The sequence below is a fragment of the Ceratosolen solmsi genome, unplaced genomic scaffold, assembly GCF_000503995.2.
Source record: "Ceratosolen solmsi marchali unplaced genomic scaffold, CerSol_1.0 scaffold10, whole genome shotgun sequence".
NCBI lineage: Eukaryota > Metazoa > Arthropoda > Insecta > Hymenoptera > Agaonidae > Ceratosolen > Ceratosolen solmsi.
The window spans coordinates 23271467-23290396 of NW_011948412.1; the positions used below are offsets into that span (position 1 = coordinate 23271467).

The window sequence follows — 18930 nt, forward strand, 5'->3', positions numbered from 1 at the left end:
CGTCACGACGCTTTTCCACCTTTTTTCCCACGTGAAGTGGACGCGAGTCAATGCGCCGCCACTTCGGTATTCCATGTTTTTTCATGCAATTACTATCAACTTTTTTGTTTTTTGGTCGTTTGTTTTCTTCGTATCTTGATACTAAATTTCTCAGAAGTATTATTATTCGCGCGCCAGGAAAATTTATGAGTCTATACGCGTGATTATATAATGCTGGTAATGAAATGAGCGATGATAATATTAAATTCTTTTGCAAACAAAAGACGATCGATTCTAGTATTTGATTTTCTTGGGAAATTCCCTCTGATGGATCGTTCCTCTCTGACGGATTTACTATTTCTTTATAACGAATAAAAGCGAAACCAAGTACTATTCTTCTAATAGCATCGGTTTTGTAATTTGCATCAGTATGAGGAGTTAAATGTCACGCGTAGAAAGATTAACACAAGGTCGACGCTGGGCTTTAGCACCGTACGATGCCATCTATAGTAAAGAGAAAAATGAAAAGAAAGGTAGTGAGACTGCTCCAACTTTCTATTCCAGCAACTCCTGAGAATCGGAGAAATCGAGGATTTCTTCCGCTTCCGACGAATTCATAGCTCGTATTTTGCTCCGAAAAATATTGAATTGCAGAAAGGCAATGTAGATGAGGTTAACCTTGCAGTTGGCGCTGGAACCTCCGGTCTCCTTTCTTCTACTATTACAGGCTGGAAAATTGCGCTAAATAAAATCGAAGAATAGCGGAAGAAATTGTCTTAAGTGTTTGATCACTTCTTTCTGCAGGCACAGTTCGTGCAAAGAAGTATATCCTCCCTGGAATAGCGTGGAAACATAACCTTGGACGCTAATGTAGTAAGCTCGGTTCTCACGTCCGTCCACGTTTGCAAACACAGACTTGAGTGAAGGATAATCGAGAGGTTGAAAAAATCACTTGTGCGAACACTTAAAAACCGCGCACTGACAATCCAGACACTTTGAGGAGCACATATCGCACATCAATCGAGAAAACAAAGAGCGTGGAGGCACGGCTAAAATATTTCGAGGGACGCAGCCACGCGCCTCACTCGCCGACGTCCGACTGAATGAATGTATAATAAGCAAGTACTGACGGACTAATTTGAGGCGAGCTCAGCGCTACCTGGCGACGGCGTTCCAGGGGAAGGGGAACAAACCGAGGATGTACAGTTGAGGCCGTTTATATGCCCATGCCGGCGAAAGTCGAAGCTCTGCTCTTTGAACTTTGCTTTTACAACATGCGCCTTTAACTGGGAGTAATGTTCTGTGGAAGGTATAGTACATATGGACTGTCGGCTCCATCCACGAAATACTTTGGACTACAATCATTATCGGATGAATGCTGGAAACTATGTACTTAACTTAATTTTTTAATCTTTTGATTCGAATACTAACAAACGCCATATATTATGTTGTAGAAATATTTATTTAATTAGAAAAAAAAAAATACATACCACAGGTATCTCAGTGAATTATACTTTTAACAGAATTAGTCGTATATTTTATTCTATATTTATGCATATGTAGATAGATATATATGTATGTATATATATTTTTTTTTATACTTTTCTACACTTCGCTTTTTACGACTTTTTATAACCGCGTAGTGTACTTGTGCATGTAAAAGTCTATCAATTCCGTATGTGAGAGCCGAAAACTATACGCTGATTAAAATAAAACAAGTTGATTGGAATATAAAGCCATGTTTATGCGCAGGATCTCACGCGTCATTACACATAATACATCCGCGAGGCAATGTCGAGTGGCGCTGCGGTGAACGTATTTTTAATTACATAAAATTATCCGCGCTACTATTTTTATATCGACTAGGCATTACTGTTTTACTGGCATTAGCAAAGACCTAAATAGGTCAGGCTCGAACTAATGTTTGAATAAATAACCACTGCCCTTCCTAATTTAAAATGAGAATAGACATTTGGTGATTAAGAATGCAGAGAAATAAATTCTTGTTAAAAGTGAAAGTTCATCAATACAAGAATGGAATCTCTTCTATAAATCAACTCTTCGATAAATAATTTGTATATGAAACACTGAAACATATATTCTACTACTCTGCAAGGTAATTTGTAGATAAACTAATATTCTGTACTTTGCAAAGAGAAGGAAATACACTGAGAGAGCAAGAGGGGGGGGAGAGATTGATAGGCAGAGGAAGTGAAAGAGGGGGGATAGAGAGAGAGAGAGAGAGAGAGAGAGAGAGAGAGAGAGAGCGACAGTTCAAAATTGCGATCAAGCGTAATTGAGAAAATTTAAATCTAACGTTTTACAGAGATGAAAACTCTGCCTTTCCAATAAGCATATATATGTAAATTAAATGTAAAAGTTCGAGAGAAAGTCAATACAGAAAGAAATAGTAATAAGAATGGCGCCGGTGGAAGCGGGGGAAGAGTCAAAACGAAGAAAGGAAAACGTACACTGAAGAATATTAAATGAAAAATTACGAAGGGAAACTCGTTAAGTTAAGCAACGCGACGCTCGGAATGGAATGACAAAATTGTTGCAATGTATCTATGCTAGGTGAAATAACTTTTCATGAGAAAGCGATGAAATCGTAATTATAGTCTGACAGCCTTGTTACTCAATTAAGTCATTACGAAGTCAGTTAGTAGCACGGGGGAGCTTAATTACTAGAAACTAACTAGAATATGATAAAAATTGAATGTTTACTAATATGTCGTTAGAATAAATTTATTTCATAATTTCAAATAAATTCAGATTCTTTTTTCTTATAAATAAATAAACTTATAACTATAACTTATAACTTATAAAAAAATAAAATTGTAACTATAACTTATAACTTATAAATAAATAAACTTATATCTTATAAAAAATACTTATAACTACGCATGAAACTTGGCATTTTTAAATTTGATTTAATTTAGTAAAAAACTGCTTTTCCTCATTCAATTATTTGTATGTAAAACTTTCTTTGAAATTTTACATTAAGAAAAAGTCTGAATTTAATTTTAAATCCTACTTATCATAAGTTATGCAAGTATGATTGTTTCAATGATTGAAATTGTATTCAGAAACTATATATTCATATGAATTTAAATTAATTCTAAAAAATTTGCATCTAAAATTTCCTCTTCATAATGGATAATATTCAAAGCATTTAAACTTATTGCATAGCTAATAAATTGCATAAACTTTTTCGTATAAAAATTCTTTTTCTAGTCAGCACAATCTCTTCTTGCGCCTGCAAAACCAGTTTCAATCGTTACAGCCGATATCAAGCAAATGACCGTCTCGACAAAAACCAATTACCAGTTAGTGACGTACATTTGTACTTGTCCGCTCAGGAAATAACAGAAGATTTTTCATCAGAAAGTATTGCCGCAGTGTGTGCAGTCAACATTTAGAGAGGCGGAATGCATTTCTTCAATTTAGAATGGAATTTTAACCTGATGGAAACAAGCATTTCTTCGTCTTTGGATTCGAAACTTTCCATTTTGGTTACGCATTCGCACAATTGTTTATGCACGTCTCTAAAAATTGTAGACATGAGAGAAACAAGTGTCGACTACTGGGTCGCAAGTGATAAGAAAAATCGCTCTAGCATATCATAATGATAAAAATGAGCAGAATTCAGCGCGAGTTCGTGGAAATTTCATAATTTGCTGTTAGCCGTGAGCAACCAACGTAATTAAACTCGTTTTTCAAATTCTCTATGTTGCCTTTCTGTTTTTGCGTTTTGTTATATAAAGCACTAATAAAGCGCGAACATTTTCTTCCCATATGAGTAATAACAATGAAGCAGACTAATATTGATTATTATTATTATTCTCAGTCCCACAAATAGCACCAAAATATTAATTTCCAGTAGTTTAATACTTGATTAATTCACGCTTGAAACGCTTATCCGCCTTTTAATATCTGCTTCAAAACTTAAGTGGATCAGATGTAAATTCCTTAACGATTTACGAATTAAAATATAAATAGCAACAATTTCACAACCAAAAACGCAATGAAAATTGCACAAAAAACGGAATAGTCACTTAAAGCAAATATGAGTACGAACATGAGAAAGTGAAGGACAAAGGGAAAAATGAAATAAAATAAGAAATTTATATGTATTAAAAATTTATCAAACAAAGTTTTACTGAATTTCAGTGGAATCGCAAATCAGTTAGGTCATCATGCAGCACATTTTTCTTATCAACTTGAATATATTCTTAAGACCAATCCAATTTCAGTCCTTCGCAATGTAAATATTTTTTTTATTTTTTTTTTCTAGATATAACAGCTTATCAACAGCACTTTTGCTTCTCATTAAACACGCGCGTAATTATAAAGATTTCAGAAGAATAAAAAAAAGTGAACAATAATAAGGAAAGGTCTAGTCGAAGTTTACGTAATAGTTTTTTAAAAGAAAAAGTCATCTCGAATGACAACTGGAGTAAACGGGCCCATGTACCTTTGAAGATGGGGACCTTCGCGGAAGGGAAAGTGATTTACGGCCGCTCTCGGAAGCACGCAGAACCCACAAGTAGTGCTCCACCTTCAAAATTTTCGTTTTCCTGGTTACTAAACTCAAAAAATAAACATTACTGTAATATATTATTCGTGCGTTTTTTTCTTCCTGCCAGCGTATAACTTATTTATTATAATTACTGTTTTGACATAAATAATTATATGGTTAGGTAAATTTATCATGTTTTCTTGTATTAATTGGAGTATTACAGTTCATTTTTCCTACAATCGCCAGGAATTAATTAGCATATACGGCAATATTTTGGTAACATAGTCATATTTCAATCTTATATGTATCCCGGTCAAATACAAGAGATAAACGAATTTTTCGATAGCTTCAGAAAAATATAATAAAAGGAGAAAATCTGTACTTAACCGAGTAAGTAGGCGAGGGTCTCTCTTCGTACAACCATCTGTCCTTACCAATTTTTCTTCACCTCATAGCATGTATCGTCAGCACAGAAAATACCCATATCGCAGAATTTTAGATAGATAATTTTAGAAAGTTAATTGTTTATTAATTGTTTATCATCTGCATGTAAAACACTGGAATTTTTAATTAAATAATGTAACACCATGAAGCAATATAAATCGAGATAATTGGAAAATTCGTTTTTTTTCTTCAACGCCGCTAAACGCCAAAAGATTTATTAATATAATATCATTACAAAAAAAATGAGATTGGTTTTCTTTAAATCAGCATGTATTTACTGAAAATTACATTTTACATAACTGATAAACTTATTTAAAATGAAGCATAATCGAAGATAAATAGATAAATCCAAGATAAATCCAATAGATTATAAAATGTTTTTATCCATTTACTAGTAATATTTTGCTTCACATTTAAATTTAAATGTGTAATGCATTAATACATTAACTCAGTATTACAACTTTAGATATACGAAATTCTTATTTTATTTACGAATAAAAGAAAATTATATTTATAAATATTATATTAATAAATAATGTATATATTGCGTAACGAACAAGTTTATTAGATTAAATATTTCAGATTTAAATATGAGTAAATATATATATATATATTACATTTTACATTTATAATTTTCAAAAGTATCTTGTTATTGTTTATATGAAACCTTTTTTTTAATTGTTTAGAAGGTAAAAATATGCAATTTTCTTACCATGTGATACACATTTTCTTTAATTTATTTTAGTATTGCTAACGGACTGTTGATTATAAAACTTCCATAAGGCTCAATCTTAAGAACTAAAAATAGTAACGTCTTCATATTGTTTAGCTAAAAACATTAAAATATTGTGAACAAAAATATCGACAGTACTAATAAGAAAATCCGATGAGAATTCAAGTATAATCTATCCCGAGCGTTAGTCGATCTTTTCCGCGCAAACAAGATTTTTGAGGTTGACTGTATTGCAAGACTCGAAAAACTGCAGCTGCTCTCAGGGGAAACACGAGATAGGCGTGGCTCCAAGCTTTTTCTAATAGATGAACGAATGCTGCATAACGCCACTATATTTTCAACAGACTTTTTTTCCTACTTGCCTGACGATCTCGAAGAGTGAAATTTATTAGTCACGCACGAGTACCTTATTTATAGAGTCACCTAGGACAGCGTCTCCTCCTCCCTCCCTTTATTCTTATTCTTTCCGTTATATTATTACAGATTTCGCTCTCTACATATAATAACCAAAAATCCGAAAACTGTAAACATCTTTTCTGGTAAATGTAGTTTGCACAAGAATTATTTACGATGCAAAAAAAGTTCAGATTCAAGATGAATTCTAACGATCTATGTGTATTAAACAAACTACATTAATTTATAAAGAACCTAAATTCACTGATCCATTTGCGTGCATAAAGTTTGAATCCAAGATTTAATAGCATCTCGTAAACTTACTTTCAAACATTAAGGCAGCGATAAATGTTCACCGCATTTCATACAATTTATGCACGTTTCTAATTAAAGACAATAATTTATTAGTCAATTGATAGCTATGAGGTATCCTTAACTAATGGCAGAAATTATACACTCTCTTCAAGCACATTATATGACTACTTTTAACCGATTATCTTTTTCTGTCCACTTAAAAATTTATTATGGAAAAGAGAATAAACAAGAAACGCTCCCAATTTTCATTGATATAAGTTATTTTCGTATATATGAAATGAGGTTAGATTGCGTTGTTTTTTAGCATACCAAGAAACGATAAGAATTTGAAGGCTATTTACGCATTTTTCGTTTCGTAGAATACTCTAAATTGAATCAATAAACTAGCACTTCCTTAAATATAAAAATTACTTCTTTCGAAAGAATTTAATATAATTTTTATTTCATTATTTCAGTAATTGGCTACAAAATAATTAATGAACCTTAAACGATAAACAAATACTCATAAGTAACTTTGTTATGGTGATTTTTAATTAGAAAAATTATATTTATATTTATATTTATTATATTATATTATATTATATTTATTAATAAAATTTATAATACATAATAATTTTGGAAAAAATTGTAATTCCAAGTTTGAGAAGTAACTGTATAGTGAGAAATTTAGTTTCTTTATATTCAAGAATACAAAACGTATTATTTACTTTAGATTTTATCAAAATAAAAAACGATATTTGAAAATATATATTTTATATAATAAGAAATTTCCAGATAAATTAATATTACATAACTGAAAAATATAATTATTCAATATAAATCCTTTATCAAAAATGCAAGATGCAATACAATAAGATAGGTCAAGAGATGTAAGATATTAGATACTGTAAAAAAAAGACAATAAGAAAAATGACTAGTTCAAACAAGAAGTAAAAATGAAGGATCATGCGAATAGATAGAGAAAACGGAGAGTATTTAATGCAATCCAGTTTAAGCGTCATATTTCCTTTGGACCCACACGTGTATGTTCCGTGTTCTTTAAAGCTATATTGAAGTGAACGAATTATCATTGATAAAATTAAGATTTCGTCATAAAATGAAATTGAAATATTTTTAATTTTATTTACGGTTACCATAATCTATGTTGCTTGCGCAATGTAATATAATAATATTATAATGAAAAAATAACCCAAAAAACAATACAAAATAAATTAATTCCTCGACATTAAAACAATATTCTTCTGAAAAATCCAATATACCATAACAATTAATCTTTTCCGGAATAAAAGTTCAGTATAAATAAACAACTGCCTTCAATCCCAGTGTATATGAATTACTTGTAAGCTTCATTCGTTATTTCAACTAATGGAATATCCGCATGCGGCATTCATCATCGTAATCGATCCCAATCACTCTCTTGAATTATCCGTTCAATATTCTCTCTATAAAAAAATGAGTCATCGTACTGTCAGATATTGTCTTTCGTATTGTCTTTAGTATTGTCATTCACAGACATTTCCATCGTACGGTTAGCTTCCATGCTTTTGAAGCTTACAAATGAATGTTAAATATTTTCGTTAATACGTAGGCATAAATTTGCACATGGTTCGTATGAAAAAAGAACAAATAATATTACACAATATAAGTTCTGAGTTACGATTGTCTTAGCCATGATTTTAGTCACATTTTCTTTGATATTATTAACTTAACATATGACATTTTCGTAGTATTTGCTATTTGCATTATTTTCGAGAGAAAAAAATAATAATATGACCGTGACTCGTATTTACGTTCTCTAAGAATTCGGACTTTTATTTTGAAAGACAATGAATGGTACTTGAAAGAAAGAAAAAGAAAGTTTATGGAAATACCTATTCTAAAATTACTGGAAGTGCTCCAGAAATATTTGCCTGAAGCCAAAACGTTCCTCGCATAGAACTGTGTTGTATAAGCATTCGAGGACAGTGAATAATACTTAGTGTTATAGACAACTACACAGACAGGACGTCATAAGACAGCTCTCGTTCGAACACCAAAAAACAATTTAATCTTTTATTGATTTTGTCTCGGAATGTATATAATACTCCTACAGTTTACATTAAAATATTTTCTGAATTCTTCATTCAAAATAAAGAAATAAAATATGTTTTCTACAGGAAATTTGAATATAATAAAAATAGAAAAATAGAAAACTTCCCATACAATTAGAAACTATTTCTTAAACAATACAAATTTTTTTTTTTAATTAATTCAATAAATGTACTTAATATTTATATTATCCCATTTTTATTGCGTAATTATTGAATTCTACGAATAATATAATATTCATAGTTAAACATTATTTTATGAATTATAATAAAGATATGAAATTTATTATTCAAAACTAATCATTAAAAACAAAACAAATAAATGAGATAATGTAAAAAAAAATGAAATGAGTGAAACGTAAATATTAATTTCAATTATATGTTTTAACGTATTGGAAGTCAATATATTTAATAAGTTTATAGCATGAGTTTAATGTGTTTAATATTCATAAAAAACTTAAATATATTAAACAAGGCTTTGAAATACTATCGATGTTTTATTAAACTTAAAAAATAAATTTAAATATAAATTAAATCAATCAATTGAATATAAAATAACTGCAAACTATCATTATATACAAATTCATTATACAACTTTAATACAATACACATAGGCAAAGACATATAAATACATACACGCGCGAGCGCGCGCACATACATATGATTTTTATAATAAGTTCTACCTTGATATACAACTAAAAATTGGCAAATTAATATTGCATTAATACACTTCAAATTCATTTGGAACAATAGATTAAACTTTATCACTCAATTTTATACAATAAATATAGATCGGAATATCTTCGGAGTAGTATAAATTTTTTTTAATTTTTTAAATTTAAATAAAGGTACTAATTATTTATAATTATATAAGCTTTTTGGCATTAATAAAAATCAACGTACATTGAAACAAAACTATTTTGATACAATATGTTCTCGTTGATCTTTTCTTAAAAATTCAAAGAAACGATATAAAATAATATAAAGCATAAAAACGAAAATCTGTTAATAATGTAATTTATTAACAATATAATTATTAATAATGTAATTATTAATAATATATTTTATATAAATAATTTATAATAAATAAAGTATAATAAAATGAATAAGTAAATATAAATAATTTATAATAAAAATTAAAGTAAGTCGAGTTAATTAAATTTTTAACGTAATCGAGCATAGAAAATAAGCGAATAGGGAATAATGAGCTTGTAAGTAGAAATATAAAAACAGAAAAAAAGGTTGGAGATATAACCTATAGGGATAACAAAATTGAGTTGTACAGACTTTCCGAGGCAACTGTACTCCTAGGAATGTTGAGTATTAGAAAACTTCTACTATCGTCGCATTGTTGTCTGTAGCTTTGATTTCAAGAGGATATCGCTTCTTACCTTTACACGACACCTCACTTCCAAAGCAACAACTTATAAATGAACTGAACAACTGTGATGCGGCGCATCGTTGCCTCATCAAATCTTATCAAATGCCACATATATGAATAATTATCGTAAAGTCAATACGATTCTATCGGTATTGGCGATAATGTAAATACGAATCCGCCTACATTTCCTCCTATTGTATTTTCATATAGTCGATGTCACAGCGTATGGAATTCAATCATCATACGTCATCTGCCACAGTTAAAAGCGAATTTTGTATATTATACTATTTTTATTTCTATTCATTAATCTTACATTATTTTTAGTTTAATTAATTGAAGTTTTACAAAATCATTAATAATAAAATATGTGTATTTTATTCGCATAAGTAATTATAAATACGTTTTTAGAAATTGAAAAGTCAGTTCTTTAAATAAAATATTAATTCAAGTCACAAATTCAATATTCAAATTAAAAATCAATTTTTTTAACATGCTTATAAGAAATCTTAACTTTATCAGAAATAAAAAAAAGTAAAAAATTAAAATATTAAAAGATACTTGGGTAGATTGTATCAATGTATTATAATAAAAATTATAATATTATAATAAGTAAATGACTTGAACATAAATAAAGGTTTTATTTAAAAATCTAATGGTAATAATTTTACTTTGGCTAGAAAAAACGTGAAAAAGCATTTTAATTACCACATGCATAATTTAAAGGAAAAATAATACTTGTTAAATGAATATTGAAAGTTTGAAGATTATTGTAATACGCACCTATGCATTGAACTACAATTAACTTATAATCCATATTACGATAAAATATTTTGCACAAATTCCATTAAATATTACGAACAAAACTTTATCCTTTAGCTACCGTAAATAGTAGCTCGAAATACTCAGGATAAATAAAAAATTAAGATGGCTGACGAGGGTGAGATTAAGGCATTAATTTATGATTAGCAGCTATTCATTAAGAAATTATAAAAACTTCACATAAATTTGGCTGAAATGATAAAATTAACATCTTTCTTTTTATCTCAATAACCGTTTAAAATCTTTCTGCCGATATAACAAAGTCGGTGTAAAAATCTAAGGGAAACCAAAGCTTGTTCCGCTTATAATTTCTGCACGATAGAACAAACGATGTACAGGCTTATATCAGCTCTCATTAAAGGTAGGCTAAATTTTTCTCGTTTTCTCTCCTCTCTCTCTCTCTCTCTCTCTCTCTCTCTCTCTCTGTCTCTATCTCCTTCTCTTTATTTCTCTGTCATTCTTTTTCTCCACCATATATTAAAAAAGAGCAGGATGGTGGTTAACTTGTCAGGCGGATGATAATATGTCAAGATGCCGAGAAGGATAAAATCGAGTTATAATTCTACTACGCGGAACATCGAAAGTCCAAGTGGAACACCTGGAGTGCACTTCATGAGTCATGTGTCGCTAGCTAAGAACTCTTGTTAATTTTTATTTAAAATTTCCTGGAATCTTACAGCGTGAGCTTTGAAAAGTGTGACGATGTTACAATGTTTTTTGATAAAATACACCTTGATTTGTTACGTATTACTAATAAAGAATGGAAAAAAAATACTTTTTTAAAATAAATTTATATAATGTTCGTACATAAAAATTGTTTTAATATACAAGATGAAATTTTGTTTTTATTTTTCCTTTACCAGCTATTCTATTAATAGGTTACTATTAAATTATTAATTTACTATATTGTTTGCGTTGATTCATTGTTTACTATAAATAGATGAAGGTAAAGTCATATTATACTCAAACTAATTCCAGAAAATCACTCAATGCTACGGACAATAGTTTAATTTATATTGTGCTGGAATATAGCTAAACGTAAAGAATTTCTTATCACATTGTAAAATCATTATTATTTGACAGTATATTTATCTTGTTGTAAAAGGATATCTATCTATGTGTTTATCTTTCTCTAGAGTTTTCTCATAGTACGTTATTTTAAAAACATGAATTATATAAATTATTGAGTATTTTAACATCCTTTACAAATAATATTGTTTTGAGCGCTCCACACGCCCACTCTTGAAATTTATTTAAACGCATATTGCACATTATGATCATAAGGTAATTCGCAGTGTTGGAACTCGCCTTTTCATTTCCTAGAACTCTCGCCCATGCAAATTTCTCCCTCTCATCGCAACATGGCTTTTTTCGCGCACTCCGATAAGCCCACGCGTTTGCTTTTGTCTTTTCGGGTTGAAACCTTGGGCTTGTTGTCTCTCTCTCTCTCTCTCTCTCTCTCTCTCTCTCTCTCTTCCTTACTCTTGCTGTCTTCTCTCATTTTTGAAATATATTAAACAGGGCCACATGGGCGTCTATCATATTTTTCGTAATAGCGCTGACAAGCTCGTCTTTTTTCATCGTTGCAGTGTTAGAGACAAACTTCGTAGAAGCATGTCCTTTTTTATTGAAGGCTTGATCTCTTGGGTATTTCACAAATCTTTATGCGAGAATAAATCACCATCATCTGAGGCGTCTATTGGTGTGACAAAAAAAGGAAAAAATTATTTTCACGAGTTATGAAATTCTATGAACGAACGTATAAAATGGTGAATATCGCTATAGTAGAGTTGTTTGAAATGAGCCTTCGAAGATGAATGGTATTATTTTTATTAGATATTTAATTTAATTTAATAGAATGTTTTCAATAACGTTAAGCAAAATCTAATCTAAATACAAAATTTGATTTCAAGTGAAATAAGATTGCTTTGAATGAAATAGTAACATAAAACACAATCACTGATAAGTATTATTATAAACAAAGTATGAATATTAAAATCAAATAATTGATTTTTTATGCAATATAACAGATATACGCTTTATATGTTATTAACGACAATATAAAAATGGCAAAATCTGGATACGATTTTATTATGTTTGTAAGTTTACTCTTGAAAAAATAGATAATTCGACAGCTCAATGTAAACATCGTCATAAGCAATGACGCTAAAAATCAAAAAACCAGTTTCACCCTCAGTAATACGAAATTAGAGTCCGATTAATTACCGGGAATCGCAACGACACTCGGGAATATGGCTTCGCGAAAGCCATTAAATGAAAATCACTTTGCGGAAGGAGATTACGACTCGTAGAATCAAGTAGGAAAAAGAAACACAAACGGATAAGAGTCCGGAGAATAAATCCAGTCATCCAATTACTCGCAAGGCGGCCAGCTATCTTTTAATGGAATAATTACCAAAGCGACAAGATGAAATTGATTTCCGCGACGGCGGTAACACTCCTCAATCTTCTACGAATTCCGTTTTCCGATATCGTTTAATACCGATGATATCGTCGTCTATTTGCACAGTATGTGTAGACAATAATCCTACTCTATTTTTAACAATCAAAAATACATTAATAACAATTATTATTGATCATGTTGAATATCCCCATATAAGCTTATAATTTTTATTCCCATCTTGTATATACAAGAAGGTCTCGGATCATCCTTTCAATCTATTACACCGCCATGCCAATGTATTATTCAAGAATCGGATTTGCAAGATTAGACCCTTACGTAGTGTACTTCCGGGTTTTATCGTTTAACAATGCGAGGTGCAATTTTGGTAGAGCGATCTGATGATAGCCTGTGCATGTATTAACGGGAAGCGAGCCGCTGTCGTCGACCATTTGGTCGTGCCCCAGCTAAAAGCTTCCAGGAATTGACTTTCTGCGACAGCGGCGAAAATACCGGCACATCGGTACTGCTGCGAATCACAATTAGTCGGCGAACTTAATTAGGATGATTTTGTTACAACTTTGAGCAATGGAAGGCGAGCCACTAGTGGACGAAAATTTTTTTTTAACCTTTACATCGAAAATGAGCTTGGAAAATCATCAAGAAAAGGTTTTAGGAAAACAAACTAACTTCTTTATGTTTCTTTTGACAATGTTTATTATCTTACGTTTGTTAATTTTAATAATATCAGAGTAATTTTCATTTACTTGTCACAGTTGAGTGACCAAAAATATGAAACTGATTTCAGTAGTTGATTGAAATAATTTAAGCTATAAAGGGCATCTCAATGTAAAGCAAACTGTGATAATTTATCATAATAATTTGGATTTATTAATAATTTGTAATTATTTGCAATTTATTTATATTAATTAATTTATTTATGATAACACTACTTGAATCTCTTTTTACGATTACTTTATATTAAAGATAAAAAGATTATTTGTAAATAAAATTCTATACAAATATCGTTGAACAATTAATTTATTAGTACAAAAAATAAATATAAATTTTGTAACTTATTTAAACATATATTATTTACTACAAAATTAATAAAATTGCTTATATATTTATCATAAAAATGTTAGTTTAGTAATGTCAATAATAAAAGTAAACATGTTATAAATATTTGTTATTAGATGATTTAATCAGCAATACAAAATCTACCTATTAAACTAATTATAAGAAGATATAATAATACGCCATTTCTTAAATTAACAAGAGCCTGTTAAATTCAGAAAAATACGAATAAGTGATTGTTTGTGAAATACGGTGTATTCAACTAGACATAAACTAACTAAACAGGATAATCTACAAATTCATACTATACTTGTGGTTAACTCTATCTGTATATTCAAGCACAGACATTATACGTTTACTAGGAACATCTAATTCATGGCTAATAGGGTTGTGGTTAGTAGGATGAGTCATCATGCGCATAAACGGGTAAGTTAGCGAAAGTAAGTGGTTATGTCTACAATAGACTTACGATATTTACGATCGAAATGGGATTAATCATTGAAGAATACTATTATACAGGTTGACTTATAACAGATTTCGATTTCAAGAGTGTATTACGAATTTCGAAAAATTAGCAACTGTAAAGGCGTTTTCATGAAAAGATTGCAGTATATAAACCCATGATTTACTACTGTCATAATTTACTAAACAATAATAGTATTAGTAATAGCAATAGTATTATTAATATTATTGCTGTAGTAATACTAGATAATTTATTGTAAAAATACTTTTCATGTTTTATTGCATATTATTTTAAGGAAAATTTTGGAAAGGGATTAAAAAAAGATTAACTTATTTCTTTCTATTTAAAAATCAATGCACAGGTTTTAATTAAACATTTTATTTAGTTCTGTCTACTGAATTATTCATCTCACTTAAAAACAATTAACTCGTAATGAAATAAAAGCAAATGATTTCCAATATTCGTTCAAAATTTTACAATTTTTATTCTTATATACTAATTCATTTTGAATATCAAGGTAACCCAGCATTTTAAACTGCAAAGTTAATCTTTTAAGTCGTAGAGCTATGTTTACAAGATAAAAAATCTTCAAGTTTTAACTTAGGCACTATTGTTCTATGTATAAAACTCTATATCGTGGAAATACAGACATTAATAAGAAGAATTGGGACCCATCATATTGTATACATATGTATCCATACTCTACTGTTCTTTCAAAAATTTTCGACCAAGTACTTAATGTTGATCTCTATGTCGTAAAGTAATAATTATCTTAGTAGTAACTTACGAATTCTGATCCAATTATCCGAATACTTTCTTAAAAATTGAACAAGTTTTCATCATTTGTTCAAGACAGAATTATGAACATAGAGTCGATCATTTTATACATTTGCCACGAATATAACGCTATTCTCAACTCATGCTCGCCTTTATGCAAACACTATCTTATATATAGAATGAATTTATATATATATTTTATATCTTGAGAACTTTCGTTTTATCAATTTTTTTACAGCGCTTGATTTGATAATTTTACTCAAATTTTCTGATATTGTTATCAAATAAATTGATAATTAAAGAAAAAGGCTATATAAAACTATATAATTAACTTATAACTTTATTATTTAACTTTTAATTTTTTATTTAATTAAAATAAAGAAATATTAAATACTTTTTATAACATCTAATATATATTCCGGAAAGTAGTTTTATGAGTATAAATAGGGATTATATACATCGTTATTATTTAACTTATATTGATCTGATTCGTAGAATTTTCTAAATTTGATTTTAAAAAGTACAGCAATTTACATAAATCAATTATTATCTACGATTAATATTTAATAATTTCATTTAGAATATAATTATGTATGATCTATTAAACCAATGATCAATTGATTGATAATATTCTTTCAATTAAATTAATTTTTATATATATATAGAAATTATCCCTAAAATAATAAAGAATTATATTGTTATACTACGATAAATATGTACAACAAAGTAGATAATAATAAAAATAGTTTTATATTATAACGTGTAATTTAATTAAAATTATATGCAAGTAAAAGAAAAACTTTGATATTATTACAAAATTTCCCAGATTACGTGTGAGTAGATATAACTTGTACTAATTAACTGATTATGTTTATACATTATTGAAAACATTCATTAATTATTCTTATCGATTTCTGCATGGCACATCAGAACAACTAATTTTAAATAATATAAATTTCAAGTAAGGAGCTCGAATAACTTATATTAAAAAATATTCAAATTATATTGTTATTAATTGTAATTATATTTATGACAAACAAAAAAACTTCATCCTAGTTATGAAAATATATGTAAATTATACTCAATTGTTCAGAAATTAATTGATAAATTTCACTTGTATAACAAATTTTCTATTATTCGATAAGGACACTCTAGTTATTCTTATTATAGAATTTGTATTAAAAAATCTTTCTTATAATATATATTTACACAAATTTTATTATAAAAAACTTATAAGAAAAACTATTTACTTTTCTTTCTTTGTACCTGTAAAAATAATGAGACATCTTTAACAATTCTAATATTCAACAAGAATTAAATATAGTTTCGATTAAAAAAAGGTTGCAGAAATTTTTCTTTAAACGACTAAGATTGTATATTAAAAACCGGGGGTCTTAATATGCTTAACAATAAAAATGTCCAGTCGTTGACAAATATACTTTAAATTATAAATCATTTATGGGGGAGAAATCTCTTAATTACAAATTTTATGACATTGCTCGGCGAGAAGTTGCGAAGCTTTGTACTAATCCGAATGATATAGTGATTTGTAAATAGAAGAACTTATTATAGATTATACCTTAAGCGAGAAATGGCAGGTATGAAAACAAGCACATTTTTTACCGCTGTGAAAAGGAAGCGCGTTATTTTCAAGCCGGCCTTTTCTCTTCTTCCTTATAGTTCAGAATAAACCTACTGTCCTATTATGGGTCCATGGGCTCGTCTTTGAAGGCCTTATGATTATCAAGGTACCTCAAATTTAAATGTCTTTACCAATACAATCATTACGACATATGATTACTCTATCACTGTTTCATATATATATACATTATTGTATAATAAAAAAAATTTTTATTAGAGTACTTTAATTCGTTATTCAACTACAATTTACAGTAATACATTTATTTAAATTTTTCACTTGACATTTTTCTTAAAAATGTAACATGTCGATTCAAAGAAATTAGGATTCGCTTCTAGTTTCTCATATTGAAGTCATTAATCGTGATAGCAATTTTCAATTAAAAAAAGGTATATTAGATATTTTAGATATATTTCATCTTCTTATTAAATATGTTACGTACTTGAGAATTATTATAGAAACATAGTTCCACATTAGAATTTACTTTTTATCTACTATCCGCATTTTACTTTGCTAAATATAAGCAATTATCTTTATAATTTAAAACTATTTATTTCTGTTCAGACCTAATTTTTAAAAATCTTTATAAATTTATTTAAATCTCGTAAGTTCTTGAACAACAACAAAATTCCAATCATGGATATATTAAAGGAATATTGGAATGGTATAATAATGTTATGAAATGGTCTATTATGTTCTTACATTCTTCAAAGAAACTTAAAGTACTTCAGAAATATTAAATATGGAAAAATAAATATAAAAGTTCCTAAAAATTTCCGGAAATACTTTTGAACATGAACATTCATTTATTCTATACATTCATATTGAAAAAAATTTAAAGAAAAATAATTTAAAATGATCATTAGAAAATGCTTTAAATATTTCAAGTAAGTCATATGTTATAAATTAAATAAATACATTCAAAATTGATGATACTAGAATAATTTTATTATAACATAAAATGCATCAAACAAATTCAACGCTATAGTATAAGAATTATGTATTTTATAATGTTTTAAAACATTCTAATCGTTTTTATATACCGTTTGAAAAATATTCAATTTATGCACAACGGATCAAATACAATAATAAAGAGTTGCTATTATTTTGTAAAAAGTATGATAGTTATTTTTAACTAAATTACATAATAGTTCATAATTACGTTTATGTAAGTAATATTCTATAATAAAATAAGTATAATTATGAGCAACTGATCAATATACATTTTTAACTTACATTAGTTATAACTTTTTTATTTTCATTAAAAAAATTTACAATATAATTTATTAATTGTAATCACAAAAAAAAATTTCAATTCCAAAAATAATGGTTAGGTATTAAATAAAAAATAAGTATCACTAATCAAATTATTATATATTATAATAATAATAATTATTATTATTATTATTATAGTATATATTATACTGTTCAAAACTTTAGAATAATTTTAAATTAAATTAAACATTACAATACACAATATTACATTATAAGATTACAATACATACTAAAAAGGAATGTAATATAAATATTGTTAATTACTTACAACTATTAGACGATTCGATCACATATTCAGAAATAGTTGTTTTACCTAAAACAATGAAAAATAATAAAATACATTATGTTTAATTTATAAGTGTTGTTCATACTTTCATAATTAATTATACGCTTTTAATTATTAGAAAAATTAATTCAATAATTTTTTATATGAGTTTGATAAATATAAATTTATATTTACTTATTTTTATGTATGACATAATCGATATATATTGTTCAACAGATTGTAATTATCAGTTTCAAAATGTTATAAAATATAGAAACTGCTTTAACAGCATATAGATAAAATGTCTTTTATTACAAATATTATAGATTAATACACTAAATTGCTTATAATTAAATTAATTAA

The 18930-nt window shown here is 28.1% G+C and overlaps 1 protein-coding gene across 1 annotated transcript in view; it reads right to left on the reverse strand.

The window, feature by feature from the left end:
- The window catches only part of LOC105362576 (uncharacterized), a 35413-nt gene extending 16810 nt beyond the window's left edge, over positions 1-18603 (reverse strand). The window contains exon 1 of the mRNA XM_011500037.1: positions 18571-18603. The gene's annotated coding sequence lies outside the window, so the exon portion shown is untranslated. The remainder of the gene's footprint in view (positions 1-18570) is intronic.
- Positions 18604-18930: the final 327 nt, after the last annotated feature.